Source organism: Pezoporus occidentalis, unplaced genomic scaffold (assembly GCF_034315485.1).
Source record: "Pezoporus occidentalis ecotype Australia unplaced genomic scaffold, CSIRO_AGI_Poc_V1 ctg83, whole genome shotgun sequence".
Lineage (NCBI taxonomy): Eukaryota > Metazoa > Chordata > Aves > Psittaciformes > Psittacidae > Pezoporus > Pezoporus occidentalis.
In genome coordinates, this window is record NW_026916192.1 from 3292189 (window position 1) to 3317772 (window position 25584).

Here is a 25584-nt window from a genome sequence, read left to right on the forward strand (position 1 = left end):
GACTAACAGACTTCAGACAAGGAAAAATCCAATTTAAAATCCAACACTGCATTATAAACCCCCTTCTTTTTCTTTGTAGATTTCTGTAACAAATGAACTCTCTTTGCTATTTCTAAATATCTAATTATATTCGTATTTATATGGGTTAGTCCCCAAGACCACAAGCAAAGCAGATTGGAAAGGAAGTTGTGGACCTCACATCTCAATTCTCATCTGAATTGTTAAATAGTGCTGCTTGTACAGCATGAAGACAGACACTTTATAAATGATATCTCAGCTAATTCAAGTAATTTATTTGAGAACATATTTGAAGTCACTAGGGATTTGCTCCTTTTAGGCTAACTGCTCTGGACTGGGGTGCATTAAAGGCTTATTTTGGAACATGACTCAGACCATTGATTCAGGGGATGCTATGGCTTTTTAAAATTTGCTCGGTGAAAGTTTATAGGAAAGGAAAAGCATTGTGTATTTCTGTTCTATTTTCCTGATTGTTCTGGGTCCCCTTAAGTCCGCTGCTTTCATCAGCACTGACACACCTCCCACTTCCCTTTGCTTTGCCAGGGGAAGAACCTGACAGGAGTCAGGTATATCTTTGCTGGTATAATGTGTTATTTTCCTTTCCTTCTCAATGTGGTGTTCATTTTTTCCTCTATTGAATCTGAGCCCTTTATCAGATACTGATTATTTTCTTGTTGTTTTCTCTTTGTCATACATGGGCTTTGTATCTCAATTCAGGCTGACGGTAAGTGCTGAATAGCCAAAAAGATAGCAGTGAAGCATTGGTTTGGAAACCAACTGGGGTAGTGGTGTCAGGGGTGAAGGATGGCAGCAAACATGCCATTCATGAAGCTCAGAGAGGACATCAAGACATAGAACAGATTCAACTTACAGTTAATACCTGGAGCTACTAAACTGGTTCAAACGCAGTTACTTCAGATTTAGGAGTGAGATGAGGATGACCTGGGCTTCTGAATCACTAATGACTGACAGCAGTTAATATAAAGTAATAGTGATTGTCCCAGATGATTCTAATCCTGCAAAATAGGATTGAAAATAGTTGGAAGGGCTCTGAACTAGCCCCTAAACAAAGTGTCTTTTTGTTGGCCTGAGCTGGCAGAGTTAATAAAGTTGAACCTGTCTTTTGGGATAAGCCTTAGTAACTTCATGTTTGGGATACAGGGGATGTTCCACACTCACTGTTAGTCTGACTTCGTGCTGCATGGAAAGAAATTACTGCCTTTCGTGCGGCATTAACCTTCTAAGTTTACTTCAGTATGTTGCATTTTGGCTTGTTGCCTTTTTATTCCATTAAACAAATATGTTTTTAAAGGCATGGATATTTCTCATAATCTCCATTATTTATTCACCCTATAATTTTTTTTCTTCAAACGTTTTACTGTTTTGCAGCCTGCAAATGAATTCTCAAACTAAATAAACTACCAGGAAGTAACAATTTTACCATAAACCCCTAGAGAACTGTAGTTTCATGTTAAAGACATCAAAACAATAGAGATGTTAACATTAAAATACACTTCAGCATGATTACCAGGATAGCCATAGAACAGTTATGATCTGACAAGTTTAAGTTATTAAACTTTAGCTTTATGTTAATAATACAGGATCTGCAGACTCCCTTTCTTTCCCTCTATTTTACTACAATACCACTCACTTATGGCCTCTTATCTCATTAGAGAGTAATCACCTACCCTGGCTAATGTATAGCATGAATTTAAGAACATAATGCAGACATATGAATGTTTTCAGGACCTGCTCTGGTAGCTTGCTGTTACACTGAGATCTGAGACGTTCTCATGCAGTTCTGAATGTCTTACTCTGCTGGAGCAGGATCACTGCAGTGCGTGATCTGACCCTGGCCCTCCCCAACCCCTGCAGCATGAAAAACCATCTGAAGGCTTTATTTACTGCAGCTGCCCATGGAAGCTGATTTAAAAATCAACGTTCAGAGAAGAACCCATGGGGTTCCAATGAAGTACAGAATTTACCCAAGAGGAGAGTATTGCTCTTGGACTAGGAAAACAACAATTCTGTTTGGCAAAAGATTTTGAGGTTTTGAAGTGTATTTATTTTCTGATAGGAGATGACAGCAAGGCCTTTTCAAATCCTCAGGGACAGGCAGATAGATACAGGTCCCAGAGCAGACAGCAGTCTGCCTATTTCATCAAGGACAAGGCGATGCGAGTTGTAGCCCCTGCATAGTTATTTTAGCTTTGGAATTGCAGCTTCTTCAGCTATCTCCATCTTACATGAAGAAACAGTTTGGTTCAAACTGACATATTTCTTCAAACCTTCTAGTTTTGTAAAAGGCTTCATGTGAAACCAGTTCTCCCTTGTATTCAGTGACCCAGAGAAGCTGCAGTACATACACACCTTGTCAAACAAATATGGCAGTGCAGATGGCTTGGGACATGTAGGAGACTAACATAAATGGTGAGAAACAGAAATCACCCAACGCTGGATCAGGGATTTGTGAAAACTCTTACAGCATCTTTGGGTTTTAGAATGTTTCTCCACCTCTCCTCTGAGGGAACCTTGGACCTCTGAGTGAATTTATGGCCGTATTTGTTTTCCCTGTATTATTTCTGTGCAACTATTTTTTCCTCTGTAGAGGCGTGTTGCTGCTTTTTGCTGCAGCTGAGTTTTCTGTAAGAACTATCTCACTTTAACCATGTTATCCTACATTGACTTTTATTCCTTTTTATTTTTATAGATTCCTCCTGTCCCTTTTGACTCATCTGGTTCATTTTCAAGGCATCCTGTTTATTTTCCCAGCTATTTGTTTTTAATGTGTGCTATCTGACCTTTTCTGTTTGCTCTTTTGGGGATGTGTACAAAGCTCTTCCTTTATTTGCATTTGTTTTTCCTTCTCCCCTCCACAGCACCTAATGTTCACCAGTGGAACCCAAGAACAGGAAATGAGATTAAAAAAATCACAAACCCCCAGAAGCTGATGAAAAGCAAAGTTCATTTTCATAGTTCCACAGGCGTGGATTGCTTCAAGTCACTGAGATATCTAGAAATACAAGGGCTAGTATTTTATCCCAGGAGCTTCCTAGCAGTTCTGGGAAACTTATTTGAAAGCAGTGTTCTCCCTTTTGTTTTTTTTTTCTGCAAGATAGCCATCAGTAAGACAGTAAGCACAGCAGAATAAGGTATTGCCTTTCCAGGAGAACATTCTACAAGGGACTGTTGTGAATGGGAATCAGAGCATGGTGCTACTTCAGCCATTTTATTTTAGCAAAGTCCTTGTAGAGGAGACCAAGGAACTTTTCTTCCTGGGAGCGTTTTGTCCATGGTTGTAGAGGTTACCTCTTTGGCCAGTTTCTCTTTTACATGTTCCCTTTAAATAGAAAACTACTGAGATTCTCACAGTGCCTCTGGCTAACTGTGGTTTGGCAAAGCAATGTTCATTGACATAGTTGCTTCCAGAAGAACAGGTACAGAGCTGGCAACACCTGGCAGCCGCCTTTGTCAAGTTGGAGCGCAGAGCACAAAGGCAGATCTGTCATGAAAATCAATACCACAAGCCATTGGTCTGCCTTAATTTACTCACTGTGGCTGCAAAAGCCTTGGTTGTCTCCAGAATTACTATTATGGAGCTGTAATGGCACCTGACATTATGGTAAGGAAGAAATATTACTATGAGGAGTAAAGGAAGAAATATTACTATGATTAAAAGCTACAATTTGCAGTAGAGCTTGCTGCTTGCAGTAACCACTGGCTTCCTTTGGTGAAGATGTAAGATACCTTTTGCTCCCAAAAGGAACAAATAGCCAAGCTGTAGCAAGTTTACCCTGGCCTGGACCACCTGGAAAATAAGTTGGTGTTGACAAGTGCTTATATTTTGACGGACAGACATGCTCTTCAGGCCAGGAGCTCTCTTCTGAGTTGTTATCCTGATTTGCTTCTTGCATTTATAATTTGCCCATTACAACAGTACTTCTGTGTGTGTGTATATGTATGTGTGCCCACATGTGACGTGGGGAAGTCTCTCCTTAGCCACTGCAAAAGCTCCGCCGTTCTGGGAGTGCTAATCTCATACCAGGCTCAAAGGAACCAACAGGGAAAACACCCTTTTTAAACAAGCTTCCTGTAGCTGCCATCAGCTCCCAATAGACTTTAATTTTTTGTCCTTTAATTCATGGTTCTCTTTGATGATGCACTATTCAGTTATGGAACACATCACTTTCTCTCGAGCTTTGGGCAAATCAAGAACAAGGCTTGATGCTGAAGCCTAAATCACAGATACCTAGGAGCTGCATTAGGGGAAGTCCAGATTGTATGTTAGGAAAAGGTTCTTCACTGAGAGGACAGTTGCTTGGTGGAACAGGCTCCCTGGGGAAGTGGTCATGGCATCAACCCTGTCAGTTCAACGAGCATCTGGATGACTACTCTTGGTTTAGTTTTAGGTAGTCTGTGAGGAGTAGGGAGGTGATCCTTATGGGTCCCTTCCAACTGGAGATATTCTACGATTCTGTCTTTATGTGCTGAGTTTAAACACAGCACTAAATAGGAGCACAGGGTTCTGGGGCAATGCAAAGGGTGATCTTCACAAAAGCAGATTGACAAAAGTACTTGCCATGTATGTGACAATTCTCATTGTCAGAAGACTCCGAAAAATCAGCTCTGTTGATGCTGGCCCAAATCCATGTGCCAAAGCATTTCTCTGAAGAGAGCACACCCTTTTTAAAACATGCGTGTTATGAACAATGTTTGCTTTTAAAAGACAGAGCACAATGGGAGGCAGCCTATCCTGGTGGCTTGTGTTGTGCTGAAGATCTGGTAAAAGGGAGGTTTGGAACATTATCTGAGTGCAGGGTAACAGATTGTGTGATTTAACAGAAGTTCACAATATTACGCTTCACTTCCCCACCCCCTCTCCCCTATATTGCTATTCCTATCACAGAAGGTGGAGACAGGGTACAGCTGGGCCATGACTCTTCTCAACAAGATGAGGTCTTAATCTCAGCAAGAGGAAGACTCACAGTATTTTGATGACTGTGGCCTTGTCCTTTCCATATTGTTTCTTCTGCTGGTTTGCTTTGATTATGGGAAGACTACGGGAAAGGAATAGTGAGAATAGCACATTGCTGTTATTTCAGCTGGAGGAAGAAAATACTTAATAAAATGATTTGGAAAGGCAAGTTCTGTAAATTCACATGGTAATCATTTTAAGTATGTGAAATACTTTTCCTAGAATGGTTTTGTTTGTATTCCCTGCTTCAAATGTTTCGATATGGAAGAACACTGTGGAATCCACATCGTGACTGAGATTGCAAGTATCAGCTTCCTGGTTTCCTGCTCCTGGCCCTTGTTTATTGCTTTCATGTGATTTTGATTCCAGGTGGTTGGGTCAGGATCCCTGATTTTTAACTTTTGATCTAATATTGTCAAAAAAATCTAAACCTCTGAATGGGACCTTTCACTTCCAGGTTTCAGGATCAAACCCACTGTAGCTGGAAGATAGAGTATTTAATCTTTATTTGTACTTGTCTTAGCACTTCAAAACTCAGGATAATACTGTAGCATCTTTTCCATAGCTTATATTGGTATTTTTCAGCCCTGAAACCAAATAATTTGTGACTTTTGACCATATGTCTTTTAATGAAAACTTATTGGTTTTGGAGGAAATCAGATTATTTTTAAAGGAAATTATAATTTGGGTCAAAATGCCTTTTTTCCCCAGTGAGGAACTGTGCTACTGGAAGATCTGTGAGGAGCCATGACCTTTCAATCACTGCCATTGGCATCAGGCCCTCAATAAGGAAGCCAGGAACAAATGCTTTTGAGGGGGGGTGTCTGTTCATCTCCTCTGGTTCAACCAGCCTCCAGAAGGTTGCAAGATGGGATGCAGGAAGCAGAACTACTTCATAAGAAGAATCTCACTCCTTTTTAAATCTCCTTAAGGATGTTCTTGAGTCTGAGAAAAAAAATACTTTTAACTTGAGGTAAAACTTTAATTTTCTTTTGAAAAGCATTGATTTCATAAAGAGCAGAGAATGTGGCATGGTTTATTTGCTACAAGCTTTGGTTAACCTTTGCATACCACGTTTCTCCTAAGTTTATTGTATGAATACTTTCCCATCAACTTCATCTCCACTACGTAGAAAATCCTGTTTAATTTAATTACTTGCACTGTTGCCAAAATTAATCTCTGTTAGCTCTATATATCTTACCGTGAATGATAAAACATGTGGTAGGTACAGCAAAATTTATCCCAGTCCTGTTCTTACATCTGTGTAGGCAGAGATTAAATCTTTGGCATGCAGGTCATTGGTGATGAGTTTACTGTAGTTACTGATTGGATTTTTAATTACTGGACAAATTCTTTGCTTGCATATACTCCTCCCTTCCCCCAGCTTCCCAGGCAAGTCACTCATATAAATAAGAGGATTTGGTCCTTAATATGGTCCTGGTGTCACTCAGTCCTATACTGAACACTTCATGTTACTGAAATTTCAGATGTTTGGAAGGAAGTGTGTGGCATGTGTGAGAAATGGGTGCAGCTGATTGGGTGAAAGCTCTGTGCTAAACACTTCTTTTCCTTGAGTTCCTCAGTCCAGCCAAAGCTCCCTGTTCGGCCAGTACAGTCTCATTCCCCACCAGCTTGTCTTTCAGCACATGGGGACAGGTTGCTCCTGTGCCTTTAAGATTTCCATCTTGAGGAATGTCCAGCCCTCCTGGACCACTTTGCCCTTCAGGACTGCTGCCAAGTGACTCTGTCAACCAGGTTCCTAAACAGGCCAAAGTCTGTCCTCCAGAAGTCCAAGGCAGCAGTTCTGCTGACATCAATCCTTACTTCTCTGAGAACTGAAAACTCATTTTGTGATTGCTTTGCCCAAGATAACTCCAACCATCACATCACCCACCAGTCCTTCTCTGTTCACAAACAGCAGGTCCAATGGGTGGTTTCCCTAGCTCGTTCATTCAACAGATGTGTCAGAAAGTTCTCTTCCACACACTCCAAGAACGTCCTAGACTGTTTCCTCTTCACTGTATTGTATTTCCAGCAGATATTTGGTCAGTTAAAGTCCCCACAAGAACAAGGGCTAGAGACTGCAAGACTTCTCACAGCTGCTTATAGAATATTTCATCTGCCTTTTCATCCTGGTTGGGAGGTCTATAGCAGACTCCTGCCATAGTACCTGCCTTGTTGGCCTTCCCCCTGATTCTGACCCAGAAACACTCAACCCTATTGTCACCATCATTGAGCTGCAGATAACCAAAGCATGCCCTGACATACAGGGCTACCCTGGAGCTTCTCCTTTCTTACTTGTTCATTCTGGAGAATTTATCCAGAACTTTAGCAGTAGTTGCTGTTAAATAAAATGGATCAGTTGCCTGCAATTGAAACAAATAGTTGGGTTTTGGGTGGAATTATCCTCTAGAAAATAACTTGCAGGGACTTTGTGAATGCCATGCTGTGTGTCTCAGAAAAAGCTGGGTACTGAGCCAGGAGGGTGCTTGAGCTTTGTATTCTCAGTCTCCTAAACTTGAATTTGGGACAGGATGTGTTTTAGAGAGAGGTGTTGTAGTTCAAACTGGAGTTAGGGAATTCTTGCAGTGTGGGTGGGTCTCGATGGTCATTTGTGGCTTGGTTGCTCGCTTGGTAAACCAAACCTACGTGCTACTTGTTAAAGACATTCAGTGAATATTTGCCAGTCATGATGTGGACACTATTTCTTGCCTTGGGAGAAACGGATGGGATTAATTCTGAATTCTCTTTTAGACCTCTTTCTCTGTGCCCCTATGAATCCATGAGAGCTTCTGATCTAGACCATGGCTGAGCAGATGAGAGCTTCAGCAGCTGAGAATGGAATGAATGAGAATGTCATGCAAGATTGAAGTGAACAGGAAGGAGTTCCTACACCTGAGTATCTCATCACTGTTTATTGCTGGATAGCTCAAAAACATAGGCAGGGGAAGAGATAACCAATGCTGAGGATGAGCTGTTGACTGGACATAGCGCAAATAAATTTCAACCCAAGAATTCTTGCTGTGCACTGCCTTCCTGAGTTGAAAAGATGGAGGTTTGTCTGCAGAATGTTTTAAGATACTTGGCAGGGCTAATATTCAACACTAAATAAATGAAAATGTTTGACAAAATATAGTTTGTCCTAAGCATTTTTTGACAGAATATATTTTATCCATATAGGATAGGATAATTTTACCCATATAGGATAAAATAGGGTATTTAGCAGAATTGTCAGGAATGTCTCATGATAGATGGCAATATGAAGAGTTGTAAGAGCCTGACTATTAAAAAAAGGATGGACAACTTAGTGCTGTGGCCATCTGTTTGACTCTGAGTGGCTGGTAGGAAAGGGATGGGGAGTGAGTGATGTTCTAATGGGAATTTAATCATACACCACCTCGAAATAATGGGAATCCAGAGATATTAAAGAAGAAATAAGAAAGAAAAAGCATTTTGGAGAAATTTCCTCACAGAGAGAATGATTCATTTTGGACTGTGCTGTCAAAAGGCAGCTATGGAAACTGCAGCTGTGGATGTATTAAATAGGAGTCAGGCAGGTGCTTACTGGAAAAAATGTTACGGATGGAAACAAGCACCAGGAGGAGTGGGAGGAATCTGCAGAGCCAGCTTCCGTTTTTTAGTTACAGCAGAATAAATGTGTTATTCTGCATTTGCATTGCAGATACACAACAGTTCTCAGTCGGAGCAGATGCTTGGCTGCCATGGATTTTCATGAGCACATGTCCAAGGGGCCATTCTCGCCTTCCACTAACGTCGTTTAAAAGTAAGAGGTGTGTTAAACGCCAGGGTGAAAGGAACAGTTTCAGGATGGAAAAGGTTGAGCAATGGTGCTGTAATAGAAAGCAAAACTTGGCCCACATAGATTTCCTCTAGCAGGGCTGCTTTTTCCATTAGTACTGCTAGCACTGAGGAATAGCTCTGACGTATGAGAGGCTGGCAAACATTTAGCCCCACAGACAAGGCACAGAGCGATGGAGAGGTTTATCAGATGTTGGGGTGGGAAGCAGGAAACAACAAAGGCTGTGGCTTTGAGTAGCTTAGGAAGAGGAGCTGAGATAATTCAAAAAGTTGCAGCCTGGTTTTGGTGCCATTGTGACTTCAAAAAGAGTCTGATGTTCTGCACTAAGGGACTTGTTGAGATATGAGTCTGTAGTGAAAATGAAGAAGAGGCTTCCAAGAATGCTGCTTGCCCAAACCTACTTGTTTTCCTTAGTTCTCACACTTCCTTCTGCTTCTCTGTCCTGGCCTTACATGTAATTGTAGATGTTGCTATTGGTTTCTGTGAAGTAGCTCCAATTTATGCCAGAATTTGCAGAGAGGGAAAAGTCACTGATCGTGAGTGTCAGCATGTAAGTGTAAACCTCTAGAGATGTACTGCTTTTTTTTCTGCATCTCAAGTGTGACTCCAGTGACTTGGGGATAGTGTCTGGATGCCTCTGGGTCGCAATTTGAAAGCAGCTTCCAGTTTATCTTGGTGAAGCTCTGTTACACCCCAGTTTCTCTGTGTTGTCTCACTGCCCTCCTGCACACCAACCAACACATAGATAACTACAGAACACAGCTGTAATAACAAAAGCCTCAAGGTTATTTCGGAAGTCCAGGAACCAGATGCTCAGCTGGTTCAGATCAGCGTAGGTAAGTTCACTGCACTGGAGAGACACCAGCTTTACAATTGGCTGAAGATTTGTCCCTGAGATTTCTGTTTGCAAATAGCACGGAGAGAAAGTTGCTGGAGAGGGCTGAGGAGAAAACCATCCTATTTTCTTTTGGGAGAGTTTATGGCTTGTGACTCAAATGCCAACCATTAGTTTGTTATCTCCTGAATCCTGGGGATACAATTTGCTAGGTAAAACCCACATCTGTTCTTCAGTTTCACCTCTTTGAAAGCATGTCCAAGCTACCTTCCTAAATGCCTCCATAAAATTAGGTTTTCGTTACATATGTTTCATTGTGTACTGCATGTTTCCATGGCACACTGATTTGCCAGATAAAGCAATCTGCAGCCCATTTAGTTTATCTTAAAGCCTTTTAAATCTGTCTCCTCTAAGCTTGAAATTCTTTCATTCAGGCATCCAGTGTTGTTGAAGCCCCTATGCCAATAATTCTTAATGACGTGTGTGTCTAGCCAGAGTAATTCTCCTCATTCAGTTTGCATTTTTCCAAGTCAATCCTTTCAGCATTGTGACTGTTGCCATTTATTTTGCATTCTGAGACATGCAGCTCTCTTAAACAAAATGGTCCTGACTTTATAGGCCAAACAGCGTCTTATAATGAAGGGCAACCAAACTGAAAGTTTGTTTGGAAACCAGGGATAGTATTATCTTTACTTGCTTGCTCTCCTGGGCTCAAAGCTAACTCACATCTATGTACACAAGCATGCAAAGTCTTCTGTTAGTATTTGATATAAAGGACAAGACCAGAACCATTTCCCATTTGGCAGCATGTTTCATCTCCAGTCCTGTTCAGCATGTTGGACTGAGGGTTGTATCTTATGCCATTTCCCATGCTTAGGATCTGCTATAACCAATAGAAACAGTTAAAATCTAGACTCCTGGTTTATAGAGGCAGCATACTTAGGGCATCCTGATGAACAGAAAGAGGCCCTTTGTAGTGCTTGACGGGCAACCTCAGCCATCTATTGATATCTCAGTGATGGGTTCAGAAGGGAAATTTTGCAGATGATATAAAGAAGATTGCAACAGATTGGGTCTTTGGAAGGAGTTGAAGATGACTAGGTGGGATGTAGGGGTTCTCATCAGAATGAAAGAGAATGGGCACACGTGCTTTTTATCTCCAGGAACTATTGCGACTTACGTGCTCATTTTGTCCTGAAAACAAGAAGCTTTTGATCCCTGCATGAGGAAAATTTATGTGAGCTCAGGAGGTTTTACTTTGGTCACTGTGTAAAAAAGAATTTATAAACCTCCCTCATTTCATTCATTTATTTTCGCCTGTTCTTCAATACCCATTGAAGGAACAGATACATTTAAGGATGTTTATTTTAAGTTGGTACTCTGGATTGAAAAGCTTTTCCATCTGTTTCTGCCCTGCATTGGATATAACATTTTGCAGATGGCAGCATTTATCAGATCCCACTGCAGACTACTTACTGGCTTTGTGCCTTCGGAAATGGGCCGCATTCCCTGCCGCTGGAACTTCACTGAAATGGGTGGAATGACACTGGGGTAAATCTGACCCATCATCACAAGTGCTTTCTGAAGTATCATCATGCACTGGGCACAGCGGCTGTGTCTTGGTTGACTTGTTTAATGTAAATATATTGAATTATATGTAGTTTTCATGATTAGTGAAGATTACTGGTTTGCTTTAAGAAGATCTTGGTTCTGATTTTTCCAGTCCATGAGTGATTTAGGGAACAGCTTTCAAACATTCCATCTCAAATTGCAGCCACAGATTTGAGTATACAAGCTATTAAAGCAGGCAGAAATTGGGAAGGCGCCTGCTGTCTTGACTGAAGCAAAGGAGCAGTTATTTTGGCCAGTGTTTCTTTCTTTCACGTATTCCACAAAATATAACACCTCTGCCATATTGTTACTTCTCACTCTTCCTTTCCTGATTTTCTCAGAATTCTTCCAAATTATGTGTTGTATAAGTCCCTTGAGGTGCTGGTCTGAAAAGTTGCCCTTAATCATGAAGCACCTTGTGTCACTAAATGGTCTCAGTGATTTCCATTGGAACTGCTTATGGAGCATGGTATTGACAAGAGCTGGTAGACTCTGGTCTTTTTTAGCATAGGCTGAAGAATCATCACCCCATGTTCAGGTTTCAGGATCAGTTCCATTTGGAAAGACTGTTTTTCAGTTCACTGTCAGGTTATTTTTTCTCTTAAGGTTTTATTTACAGAAAGGTGCAGAGTGGAGAGCTGGAAGTAACACAGGTCATGTGGCCAAATATCAGGTTAACTCAGGGAAGGAACATTTTCACACTCTTCTAGCTTTCTGGAAAGAAACATATTTTGGGACAAAGACTTTGATGCCTACCTTCAGCCAAATGTCACTTGCTTTGGAAAGTTTGAAGAAATTGGTTAAGAACCCACATTAGTTAAGGAAGGCTGGGAGAAAAACAAAATTTGACTTTTTAAAGTAATTTTCCACCCTGCCCCATTATATAGAAGAAGTGGTGAGTAGTCAAAGAGAATTCCCCTTCAGAAGTGTTTACCACAGCAGACCTACAGTGCACAGTGTTTACTCAGTGCTGCCACGGAAAGCCAAGTCCCAGTCACACTGGGGATTTACATGGAGTGACAAAATGAAGATTTAACTGTCGCTTTTCTGTGTCCTGCTTTTTCTCTCCATTTTCTTATGCTTTGACAATATTCAGGGAAGTGCTTGTTTCTAAATGTTGATTTGATACTAAGGCTCTAGATGCCTAATTGGGCTCCCTCGGTGCTATTTTAGTGAATGCTGTCAATAATTTGCCTGGTCTTAGCATATCTGGGATACCATTTTGTGTAAGTTTTGACTGTGGACAGTCTCTGTGATTCTAGCTCTGAACTGCTGTAGTGAAAAGAGAAATTCTTCTAAATAGTGCCCGTCCAGGAACGCATGCTGTAGAGAGTACTCAAAAAGGGCTATGTGTTAGGGGAAAAAAGAGAATTTAAGGATATCAGTGTCACAGCAGAGCCTGAGAGAGGCTTCTCAGTGGTTAAGTGTATCTGAGGCATCAAGATGGAAAAATACTTTAGAGATTTTGTAAGCCGTAGGACAAGTTCCAAATATTTAGCAGAGTTAATGCTGAGCTCTTCTGACTCATCGTACTAAAAAGCTGCTCCAAACAGCCTCACTGCTGAATCAATTAGCTCAGCCAGCACCCTTCCCATCAAAGTAACACCTTGCCTTCTTTCTCAGCTTTCAGACCTAATTGAATAGCTTCAATAATAAAAATACCTAAAGCTGTATTCCCTTCTGTACCCACTCCTGCCAAAGGTTGCTTGCATGTTTCACCTTGCCCTACTTGCACACTTGCATGCATAAGTTCGCTTCAAACTGGAGTTTGGAGCCTGTGCTAGAAATCAAAATCCTTGCAATCAAACCAACTCAGTTAATACCTGTAATCCTTCAGAGAAAATATAGTCCAGGGATCTTTGGCAGTGATAATTCTCAGGACTGGACAGATGATGATGTGGAGGGGATCAGTTTGACACAGCCAGGGGACCTGAACTGGGGACTGGAAGAGCTGACTGAGTCTGCAGTCTCAGAGCTGCAGCTGCAAGTAAAGAGGCTGGACAAGGTACATGGGATCTGTAACACACTGTCAGCCCTGGAACCCCACATAATGTACTTTACGTCTTATTCTAAAAGTAGTATTTGGCCTGTAACCTTCACACCACACTGGCTGTAATTCTGGTCACCAAAATTGTCTGTAGGTCTCTTGAGCGTGTCTTTGATTCCAGCAGATTTTTCTGTGTCTGAATAGCTCTGGTAGCAATTCTTTGGCATTGTAATTGTTGCAGCTATCTCTTTTTTTATTTTTTTATGATTAATTAGTCAATTATATGAAATTACCTTTTGCAATTAAAGCATAATTCAGAAAAAAACATTGAGCAGATAATGGTCATTTGTCATTAAGCTGCTTGTAACTTAGGCTGTTGGATGGCCGCGTGTTTGTACTTTCTGGTTTTACTGCTGAATGAACACCATTGATTAAAACCCCCACCCTAACATAGTGCTTGGAGAGGCTCAGTCTTGTCCTTCAATATTTGGAAGGAAAAGGACTTAGATGTGCCATTTCCATTGTTAATAAAGACTGTTTGTGCTTTGGGAAGTTGATGCAGCTCTGAGCTGAACTTTGTAATGTGGAGTTAAAAGGGCAGTGGATGTAACCAAGTGTTACTTAAACTGTCACATTAAAAGGAATCTGAAATATGGTACCTTAAAAGTTGTTTCTATTGTGAACAGGGAAGGACAAATTAGTTATTGCCTGTGTAATTGTTTAGTTATCCATCAGATTACTGCAAACTGCATGTGTGTACTTTTCAAAGTGCTTTGGTGTAGACAGACACAGACCTTTGCTCCTGAGGAATTCAGTGATTTGCCCTGTGGGAATTGCTGGGCTTGCTGGAGTTCACTTAATGACACTGATGGGTCAATTCTCTGCCAGAGCCAACAACTCATCTTCATCATCTTCTCAACTTCACATCCACTAATGATCAGTCCTCATAATGAAGGCATTTTTCATCCTGCCAGGAGTCACAAGGAGAAGAACTGATTGACAGAGTTATCTGGATTGTAGTAATTAAATCAGGGCAGACAAATCCCTGCTCTCATTATATTTCAGACATGTCTGAACCATGAAAAACAGAGCTGGAGCATGCTGATTTCCTTCCTACAGTTCAAAATGTGGCATTAAATGCTGTATATGATGTACAGGGTTATAATATATAAATGTAGACAAATTAGAAAAGGATAATTATAAATCACAAGTGGTCTAAATATGGGTGTTAAGTTTAGTCATCTTTAGTGAAATATGTATATCAAACATCTGAAAAAAAAACATTAGCCATAAGACATTAACAGATTTTCAGGAAATGAATCTGATAGCGTGCCATGCTTCTAAAAGTACCCAGGCTCATTCTGCAGTGCCGTGCACAGAAAGTGCATTTGTCTGTCCCAGTGAGGTGAAAGAGATGGCAAGTGGAAAGAGAGATACAAACCACTGACAAGATTCATGACACAGAACTGGCATCATCACAGGATTGGTGCTTGCACAGCAGAACACAACTGCATGGGGTTTGAGCTCTCTTGTCTGTAGATGAGAAGACATATTTACATTGTAGAAGCCAGAAAAGGATTTCAAATACTGTTGGGATTCTTTTGCTGGTGATTTGCTTGTTGTGCAGCGCTTGCCTTGAAGAAGGATTTGTATGCAGATGTTCTTTGGGTAGTGCTGCAATCTGGATTCAAGACTTGTCCCTTGGTTCTTTTTAAAGAGTTTTTTCTTCCATCAGTTTATTAAGCTGAGCCATTTTTCAGATACTGTAAAATACTTTACTCACATTAAACAGGTGATGCTGCATAAACTTGAATTAACATTAACTAGATAATTAAGCTGATTTCATCTAGTTAATATTTGTTACATGAGATGCACATTTAGAGAGAGAGGCAGATTAGGGTTTAAAGCAAGAAAATTGAGTAAGGAAATCTGGATTCACTGGGACAAATGCTCAGATAATACAAATTGGTGTAAATTCACTGAACTGAGTTTCAAGCACTGAGTTGCATTTATGAGGCATTTGGTCCATATATGATACATTTGAAAACTAACCTTAATAATTTATAAATGCAGATGAGAACTCAAAGTAGGATTTAGACAAGAGTACATTAAACAGAAAAGTGTTTCAGAAGGAGCAGAGGCTTTGGGAATATGGTGCCCATTCCCTTCACATGACTGTTTTTGTGGGTCCTTCCATGGGTCTTTCCAGTTTAGCTTCATGAATGATACAAAACCTCCACTGGAATCTGATACCCAAATCAGCATGGAAATGCTTTGCCTCTGATGCTACAAGTACTGTGTCTGACTTTCTGGATTTCAGCAGGCACTGTCATTATCCTGAGGAAATTCAGAGCTCCAAAGAACATGCAAGTAAATACAGATAATAAAAGAAAGGTTTTAAATGCAGTTCTTCGTAATGTAATGTTTTGCAGGACCTAGGTTTTTCATCATTTCTTTCATATTTTGTAACATATGGCTATATATTACAGCACTTTAGGTAGGACACTCAGATTTAAAAACTATCATGGTTTGGGATAAGATTCCACTGCTACTTTTCACACGTTGTTTTGCCTGTGCACTTTGTTCCATATTGATAGAAGTTCTTTTCCAAACCCTTCCAAGCAGAATGATAACTGGATAAGGCATTGGGCTGGGGATCAGGAGATTAGTCTAAACACTTGGTCACTGGAATTGTGGAACAGCTGATGAGTACAGGAGTCCAGGAAAACAATAGTTAAATTCTCTTGCCAGTGCCCCGCAATGTGACTGAAAACATAACTTCAGAACTTCTCATAGTGTTTCTTTTTTTGTACTAAGAATGATCAACCGTCCAAAATAAAACCCCCATTGAGGACCACTTATGGCGTTTCATGTATATAGAAAAAAATGTATCCAAAAGAAGGGTGTGAAGGTGGGAAGTAATGTCGGAATCTTGGTTTAATCCTGTCTCATGTTGGCATTTGTGGGAACCTTGAGCATTCAAGAAGTTGTCTATTTATACTGGGTTTTGTATAAAATAGATACAAACATTTCTTATCTGCCTTAGAGTGTGGGTGTTGTGTGAGTTGGAGATTGAGAGGGGTTACTTGTGGTTCACCTGCTTGAGTACCCAAGTGTTTAGTTACTGGGGTTCGTTCTTACACTCCCTATCAAAATACTCTAACCTCAGTTCAGACTGAACCAGGGGTTAATATCCAGAAAAAACAATGCTATTATGGAAGCAATAGGTTGAGCATCTTAGGAATGACAGCTGGCATGTCATGACAGTTTCTGTTCATGAGTCCGTCTTCTGAGAGCCTCATTAGAGTTTCCCCTGGATCCGAAGGGATTCTGGGAAAGAATTGTTCTGACATAAATCTAAGAGATGTGCACACTGAAATACTACAGTTGACTTTGACCTGTCAGTGTCTGTATAAGGCAAATTGCCTGCTCTTGGCATGTTACCTGACATGCTGCTTTACTGTACAAGGATTGTTATTAAAAAACCTCTCTGCTATTTGCATCAAAAGGGTGAATGGTGATGCCGAGTATTCTGTGCAGCTACAGTTGCTGATTATCTTTCTTGGAGATATGCTGTAGTGTGAACTTGTAAACTGCCGAAGTTGTGAGCAGATTTCATACAGAGGACAGGAAGTCACAGACTGTATGAACATCTGGGGCAAACCACAAGAGCTGGTCAGCAATAAAAGATGAGCACTGTTAAGCTGGAAAACAGATGGTGGCTATACAGCTAGGCTGAACAGTAGAGGCAGTCATTGGCACATGAAGTCTGATCTTTAAAGGGCTAATATGGTGATGATAAAGGTAATGGTTTTGATTCTGTTACTTTTGGGTGGCCTGTGTATCACCACCAACCCAAAGCTGGACTTGGCTTTGTTGGTAGGTCACCTGTGCTGAGGAGATTCTTAGGACATGTTGTATTGCAACAGTTGCCTTGAGTGAATCCACAACAAAGGGGGATTATGTGATGGGGACGGGGATAGTGCAGTGAGGACTGGAACTTTCTTAAGTGGAGAAGATACTGAACTGATCTGAACATTCTTATGAGTCAAGTACAGATTTACTTTGAGTTCAAAGGCCAATTTGTGATGTCAAGCAAAGTTTTAGCCATGTAAATAAAGCAACCATATCCTGCCCCTTATTCCTTCTCTGTCCCCACAAACCTTTATCATTACCAGCTGTAATGCATGCTCCTAGTCTCCAAGGTATGGAGAGAATGTGCACAGCCCTCAGCTGTCACAGGTTCTGGTGGTGTAAAGTCATGGATATGATACAAACAGGAGCCTCTCTGTGGTGGCCTTTTCTCCATTTGCAGTGTCTGGTTCTCTGGCTTACTGTGGCAGCTGAGGCCCATTAGAGGTGATTTTCCTCAAGTTAGGTAACTTTAGAAGATCATGGACAGGATCAGGTTCTTGTGAACATGGATAAGTTTGCCTTCAAATGGCCTGGTGTACAGCCAGAAATGGTGATCTGCTGGCGTGCATGTTGAAAATAAGGAAAAAGGCCAATTTGGTAGACAGCTGATTTTTTGCAAGTTAGGTATTTCATTCTAGCATGTCTGCAAAACAGCAGAGTTTAAAAGACATAAAAAGGAAATGTGACCATGTCCTTCAGCATTAGGACCCAAATTTGCTTATAAAATATGGCGAGTAGCAAAGGGAGCTTAAGAAGTTTTCCTGTGTTTCAAAGTAGATCCTTTGAATGCCTGGTTTCTGATGCCTGTTGTTTGCTTTGCATTCCATGTGCGTAGAATAGCTGAACTCTTCTGCTTAGTAGAACCTAATGAATTCTTTTTCCTTACTTTCTCTGCTTGACTGCCCAGTTCAGAAGGTCAGCTACAACTACTCTTTGTCACCACAGGACTAGTGAAACTGAGGAGTAATAAAATTATGGGAAGCAATAAAGTCATTAGAGTTTTGTTGTAAACTCTTCTCATGTGAAGCAGTGCTCAGATAAGTACTGGAGATGTTGAGAGTAAGATTAGACTTTGAAGCACTTTCCATAAATCCTTCTATATATTTTTCCAAACAGAATAACAAAGGAGTCAGAAGAAAAAACTTCCACAATCCTAGCATGGAAATGGAGGAAGTGAAATCTGGATCTCTCTGGGTCCATCCCCGTAGTTGCTAGTCCTCTGTTCAACTCTCCTTCCCCAGATACATGCAGCCTGTCTTGCTTTGTTATTTCACTATAAAGAGGAGGAGTAAGGGTGCAATGCTGGGGGATGAAACACAGCATGTGGCTTACTCACAACCTTCTACATTTCAGAGGGCTTTCAGAAAGGGATCTCTCATTTGATGAAGATCTTTTTTTCTGTTTAGTCATAAACAGATGAATCCCATAATAGCCTCTGTTTCCTCGACTACAGGAGGTCTGTATGATTAATAAGATCTCTCTGTAGTGAATGCCAAGCCAAACAGATGAATTCAAGGCGCATCTGCTGTAGATTAAACATTTGGAAAAAACATTTTATAAATATTTTTTTCCACAACAACATATCCATATGGCAGTTAACTGGGGTATATATTTAAAACCTTGCATGTACAGTATATAGCCATGCATATGTATTTAATATACTTATTAAATAAGTACTTATGTTGTCACTCAACAGATATCTTTCTGATATGACTTCTAATCTATTTGAGATGTCAAATCAGACTGTTTGAAAGGACCACATGTGCTTTATGAAGCAAAACATGAGAAGACACTGCTTTGGAGTGGGTGGGTTTGTAGGAAGCAAACCTTTTATTATTTCTCAGAAACAAGAATGTGTAAGATAATCACCTGGTTAGGATGAGGTAAGTATAAAATTACAAACCCTGAATATGGTTAGAGAGAAGGCCGTCCTGAGTACAGTGAAAACAGGTCCTGAGGAGGAACAAAAGCTAAACTAATTTGAGATTTCTTAGCCAAAAATCCTAGATCTATATTTAGCTTACTAACACTTGAAAATACTGGAATTGTAGTTAATTATAATTAATAGTTTAGACTTCCCTATCTAACCAGAATGGGTTTAAGGACTTCACAGAAATAAGAACAATTCATTCTTTTCTCATCTTTGTTGTATCATGGGGAATTCCTTTTTTTCTTTCTCTGTACCTTAAAGGACTGGACCATTATTCTGGATTGATGAGAAATGAAATCTGACAATTTAGCTCAAACTAAAACCAAATTCAACAAGTAAACATTATCCAGAGCAGCTATCGGTACTTTCACATAAGTCAGTCTTGTCTCTTAGTATGTTGTTCTTGTAAGACTTAGTAATATTATTGTAGGCTGACTGATAGACTGGGTGGTTTTGGTTTACTTGTCCTGAAACCTGAGATCCTGATATGTGATTCAAAGAGCCTGATTCCTAAAATGTTTTTAAGAGTTTTCTTAGCTGGCCTTCCAGTCTAGCAGCCAGAAAGAGGCAAAAGCAGTCTTTTGAGATTCCGTATGTGCTTGTGTGTTGTCTTGTTAAGGATTAAGACCTGGTTTGCACGTGTACATGGAAAACAGGGCACTTATCTGAAGAGATGGGCTCTCTGAATCTGCTGTTTGCTGTAGGAATGACTAATGCTTGTCAATTCATGTCTGTCTGGACTCTAAGAATGTAGATTTCCAGACCTTACAGCATGGTACTTGCAACCAGACATGACGTTTTCACACAGATTGCAGAACAGAGGAAAATAATTGCCTAACTTCACTTTTATCACACACCATTAAGTACTCAGCTGAGTCAAACACGAAAGGCAAAAAGCGCCCCATCTTCAAGAAACTTCTAGTATTTATGTTTGTTACAGTTTCAGACTTCAGGCTGCCTGAACTATTTGTTTGCTGATGTTCTTGCTCACTTCCCTGAGCATCCTGAGGGCAGGTGGGAGCACGGAGGTGGGCAGTTGCCTCACTTCTGAAATAATGGCTTGGTGACTCATATCTCACTCTGCTTTAGAGACTCATTTTACATGGCCTTGCTTTGCTCCTGCAAAGTGCTGCTTTATTATTGAAGTAATCTTTTTAATCAAAATGCCTGTGGAGTCTTAGAACAAACCATTGAACAGAATTCTCAGAAAACTCTTAGAAACAGTGGGAAACTGCTGGGTTTGAGCTGGGAAATCTTAAAGTGATCCTTTTTGCATCTGGGTTGAAAATAAAATGCAGAATGTGAAGCCTTTCTGAACACATCTAATTTTCAATAGTTTTCTGTCTTTAGAGTCCTGGTGTGAGCCCTCTTTAGCTGTTTGTGATGTTGACACCAGATTTTTTCAGAAACATACCTTAAATTAGTTTGCAACTACATTTAGTTACATGAGTTTAGAGAAGGCCACTCTTACTCTGGTTTAATGAAGGCTTATTTTAGACTGGTTTTTATTTGTTCCAAATGAATCAAATTTAAATTGATATAATCTACTTTCCAATTGATTTAATGGTATCAGCCTTCTGTACTGGTTTAGCAGAACTGATTTATAGTAGCACTTTATTTAATTCTTCATGAATCTTGGATTCCAAAACAGGGTACCTAAGCATTACCATAGATTTTCCTAGCATTACCATAAGACTGTACCACCCGTGGCTCTCCATGCTGGTGAATTTAAGCAGCTGCTCAAAGTCCACTCTGCAAGCCAGAGATAACAAATGATGCAAGCACCTCCAGCTCTGGCTGAATGGCCTGGGTATGAACCTCCCATGCATGTGGGCAGAGAGTCCATCCAAGAAGTGATTTGGGATAATTTCCCAGATGCTCCCACAGCATCCTGTAATAATATGGAAAGATTGTTGCGAAGGGAAAAGGTGCCAAGACAGTCCCTGTGGTAGCATCAGTAACATTCATCAAGGATATGCTTTTCTTAAAAGGCAGACTTGAGCATGCATGGGCCAGTCTGTGTGGATGGCATGTAATCCAGGGAGCTTGCAAAGAGTCTTTTGCTAGATGATTACTCTTTGCTCTCCTCTGCCAGGCCTTTGCCAGTGCCTCCCACAGGCTTACACAATTGTAGGATAACACAGGGTGCTTATTATGGCAAAGGAATATTTCCTCAGGGGGGAAAAAATTGCTTGCTTTATTTTTTACACAATTAACTGCAGACTAGCTGATTTTAGTGAGAAAAGGAGGGTGAGATTGGATGACAGACTGAATCTTCATTCAGAATTTATTTAAAACTGAGTCTTTATTTCCATTGGTTCACCTCAGAGTTAAAAGAGCGTAGGGAAGTTGGTTCTGTCACACCAACTAGTTTGCTTCTTACGAGGTGTGGATGTAGTGAGCAGTGGCCTCTTCTTTCCTATTGGCACTAACCTGTATGAGACACGGCTGCTTAAACACACAACATCCCCTGACCTCCCAGGAAGAGCAGGACTGGGTTTGCCTCTTGCTGTGATTGCCAGAGGAATGACTGGGGGCTTTGAAGGGACTTCAGTCCTCCTACATATTTTCCAAAATGCCAAACCACAGTTACCAGCAGAGATCATAGAAAAAAACACTTATAACAAGAAACTTCTAACCATGAAAAGCTGTTTTCTAGGAAAATGGTTTTTAGTTTAAAAAAAAAAAAAGTCAAAAAACCCTATTGTCATTAAAGAAGACAGTGGTTGGAGAAATCTAAACTATCTTGTTTGCAGGTCTTTTGGTCAAAAACATAAATCAGTTTTTATTGATGAAGAAAAAGCACCCCATGTTTTCACATGATAAAAACCTGCTTTCCTGATCATTCAGAGTTCAAACAGTAGGTTTGCTGCCTATGGCTAAGGACTTTTAGCATCTTTACTTTGGCTAAGGATCCAAAGCAAACAGTTTACTGCTAAGGTGAGGAGTGCATTCAGTGAATACAAACCAGCTTGGGGCTGGGGAAGGGAATGACAAACTGATCTGAAAATGTCACTTTAAACTCTCCATCTAAGATACCCATAGTTCTCAGCCAGTACGTTTTTGTGACTTAGCTACATTTCCTGCCAGATTATTCAGCTAGATACAGATCCCTTGCTCCTGCAGAGTGGAAACCTGAATAATAATTCCAGGTGCAGAAAGCCCTGATGGATTGCTGGCCTACTTTGCTCTCCCAAAGGGAAGGTGCGCGTCTCTAATTCAGGAGCCATTGCTTTGGCAGATGGCTCTGTTTACTCCATGAGCAGGCCAGGACAAGAGGAAAAATGGAACATAATCCAACAGTATCCAATTAAAGATAGTTCTGTGCAACTGTACCAAAGTCATTGCTGTCAAAACCTCTAGGGACTGTGTTCATTTGTTAGCCTTGTTTCCTAAGGAAATGAGGCTGTCTGCCTGCCTACTTTTCTGTCTGTCAGTTTCTATCCTCTTCAATTCATTTATGAATCTGCCATGATCAAGGAGAAATGACCAAGGAGGAGAGAATTTTCAAACAAAAATTCCAACAAAGTTAACAGAACTTGGCGACTGAGAGAGAAGGAGACCCAAAGTGCCCCCATGGAGGGAAAAGCAAGTGGAACAAGAGCTAGCCATTCCCAGAATGGAATGCAGATCAGGCCTGTTGGCTTCAGAAGACCTATACTGCCTTACCAGTTTGAACCAGGACAGCACCTACTCCACTTGCCCATCCAATCAGCTGGGGAGTGTGGTGCAGACAAGGGTAACTGTCTGTGGAGGATAAGATAGTAAAGACATAGGAAGAGAAAGAGTATGGGAAGGGAGGGGCAGAAAGTGTGTACACAGCAAATCAGTAAACAACTGCATTTCCTTAGTGGTGTTATTCACAGAAATTCTTGCTAAAATACCCAAGTTCTGACCTAGATTATAGCTCAAAAAAACCCACCACTCAGGAGCCTGTCACCAAAGGATGCCATCTACCTTGCTAGCCTACTCTTGGCAGTGCCATCCTTGTAAAATGAGGAAGCTGGCAGAACAAACAACGTCAGTGTTGCTTTCAGAGAAGAACATTGCCATTGTCTCCTCACAAAGAGCCTCATGAGCCCTGAGCCGCATGCTTTTAGCAGAGCTGTAACAAAATTGTAGTGTATGAGTCTTCTTAACAATAGATTTCATAGCACAACTGCTCATCTGGGTGCAGTTAGCGTGCTATTAAAATACTATGCTGACTTAACACCCTAATAACTGCATTGAGGATAGATACTGCTCTATTAATCCCAACCTAGGTAAAGTATTGCCAGATCTGGGGACAGAAAAGCCCTTAGAAAAAAATATTTGTAAAACTAATGAAGAAAACATTATGGATTCCCAAGAAGTTCAACCTTGGGTGTATTAAATTTCATCTCTTGTTTTGACTGAAGCTCACAACTGGTTTGGAACTATATGTAAACATTAGTATTATGGCTTTTTTAATGCTGAGCAAGATAAATATGATTTGCTTCAGTTTTCTTGGAACTGAAAGAACAGTGAGAGGTGGCAGAGCCAGTTCAAGTGCCAGCTGATTACTGGATTTCTTAGAAATGGGCTGTCTGAAGCAAACAGTATAGACGAACCGTGGAGAAACCAGGGTGAGAGGGTTTAGTTTTTTCCTTTGTATGATTTGCCCCCCAGCAGATGAGATATTTGGAACTCTTTCAAGACATTTTTCATTTTGTTGGTAAATAGGCATGCACTTGTTCTGGGATTTTAGTCCCTAACTATTCGCTTTATCCAAGGGAGAAAGGCAAAACCATAAGTGAAGCTCAAACAATGGGTCAGGCCAGTTATTATTACATGATTTCAGGCTTTGAAAGGTCATTTATGTTTTCCAAGTTGGATTTATTTTTTAACGCTTATTTGTAATACTACCTTGCTGTGTTTCATAATGTCAGGGAAAATGTCTGGTTTCAGGCCTAAAATGTCAAAGCAGCATTTTAAAAATCACTCAGGACTGAGCCAAATGTTTTTCTGTTGGAGCCAGTGGTAACAGTCCCATTTGCCTAAGTAGGCTTGGGCTAGTGCTTAGCAACATTGGTACCATTTCTGCCTAAGCAGGTTGCACTTTCTCCGTATTTTCCTTCGTTCTCTCCCATTGAAGAGTATGTGGCAAGATTTCTCGTATGAAAGATAAAATTAGGACAATTACGAGTCCTGGATTCACTTCCTGTCCTTCCTAATGACTAGAGGTTAAATCACAGAAATGTTTTATGCTCAGTTTACACCCAAGTGATACATAAAATCCATATCTCTGAGGGCATCACAGTTCACCAACACCTGGAAATGACAAAACTGCTGCTTAAGCAAGCATCAAGTATATATTATGGAATAAACTGTCCTTCTAGTATTGCAAGAAATAATATAAATGAAGTTGATGCAGTTTAGACATATGTCTCCATCTGTTAGGGAGTTATTCTGAATGATACTGATCACAATGACCAAGAATTTCCCTAGCAAGGAAAATCAGGGTTTGAAAAATTTGATAAGGAGAATCTATTGCTGATAGACCCTTCCAAGTGGCTTTGCCATTGGCTTTGTCATGATGAAGACAGAAAAGGGGGCACAGAATAAATGAATTTGCTGTTCTGGATAAGTTTGATTCAGAGTTAGGGGTTTTTTCATAACTTGTATCTCAGTCAGCACACTAGTGAAACACATCTCTGTGCTGCACCAGTACGTAGAAACATGCCATAGTCTTGAGAAAAGCTTTGTTTTGCCTACTCTAGAGATATCCTGTGTCTTCAGTTTTAAGCATTGTCAGCTAAAAAAACCTGTTAGCACTCAGGTTCTCTAATCCTCTAGACAAGATAAAAAATCCAACATTCTCCTGTCGTCTGCCCTCGCCGATACCTTGCATTACTATCACATCAGCTTGAAATAAGCTGATAAGAGAAGTGTACAATGAATGTGTTTTCCCCACTACTTCTACATTGCAAGAATATTTCCTTTGACTTGTGTTCAATACCTTGGTTTATGAACCTTATCATTCTTCCTAATAGCCTGTTTACTGCAGAGAAGAATTGGTGTGATATAAGGGTATGATCCCTATGTGGGGGTTTTTCATGGTGAGTGTTTGGTAGAGTAGTGCCATTAGGAATATTATTCTTCACCCTGGACAGACGTGCAATAGTGGCTGAAGCAGCACAAACACCTCATGGGCTCCCCCAGAGAACCTGATAAATTAGAACTCCTTCTTGAAGAATGATATTTTTTCCTGCTGTGATACTTGTACAAATTCCTCTGTCATGCTAGCTAGAAGCAGGGAGCAGAGAAAGGTTTTGGCCCTAGGATGGTGAAGAAGCAGCGACAGACAAAATTCTGGTCCCAGAGCACTGATTTTAGTGAGGGTCGTCATTCAGTCAGTATATTTCAAATTGAGGTATCCATTTGTGGAGGAAAGTAAGATGCTTGTTCAAGGCCTCAGAGAGCAGGGGTATAGTAATTTATTGTATTCTTCCTGTTGTCCTGTGTTTTCTGTTAA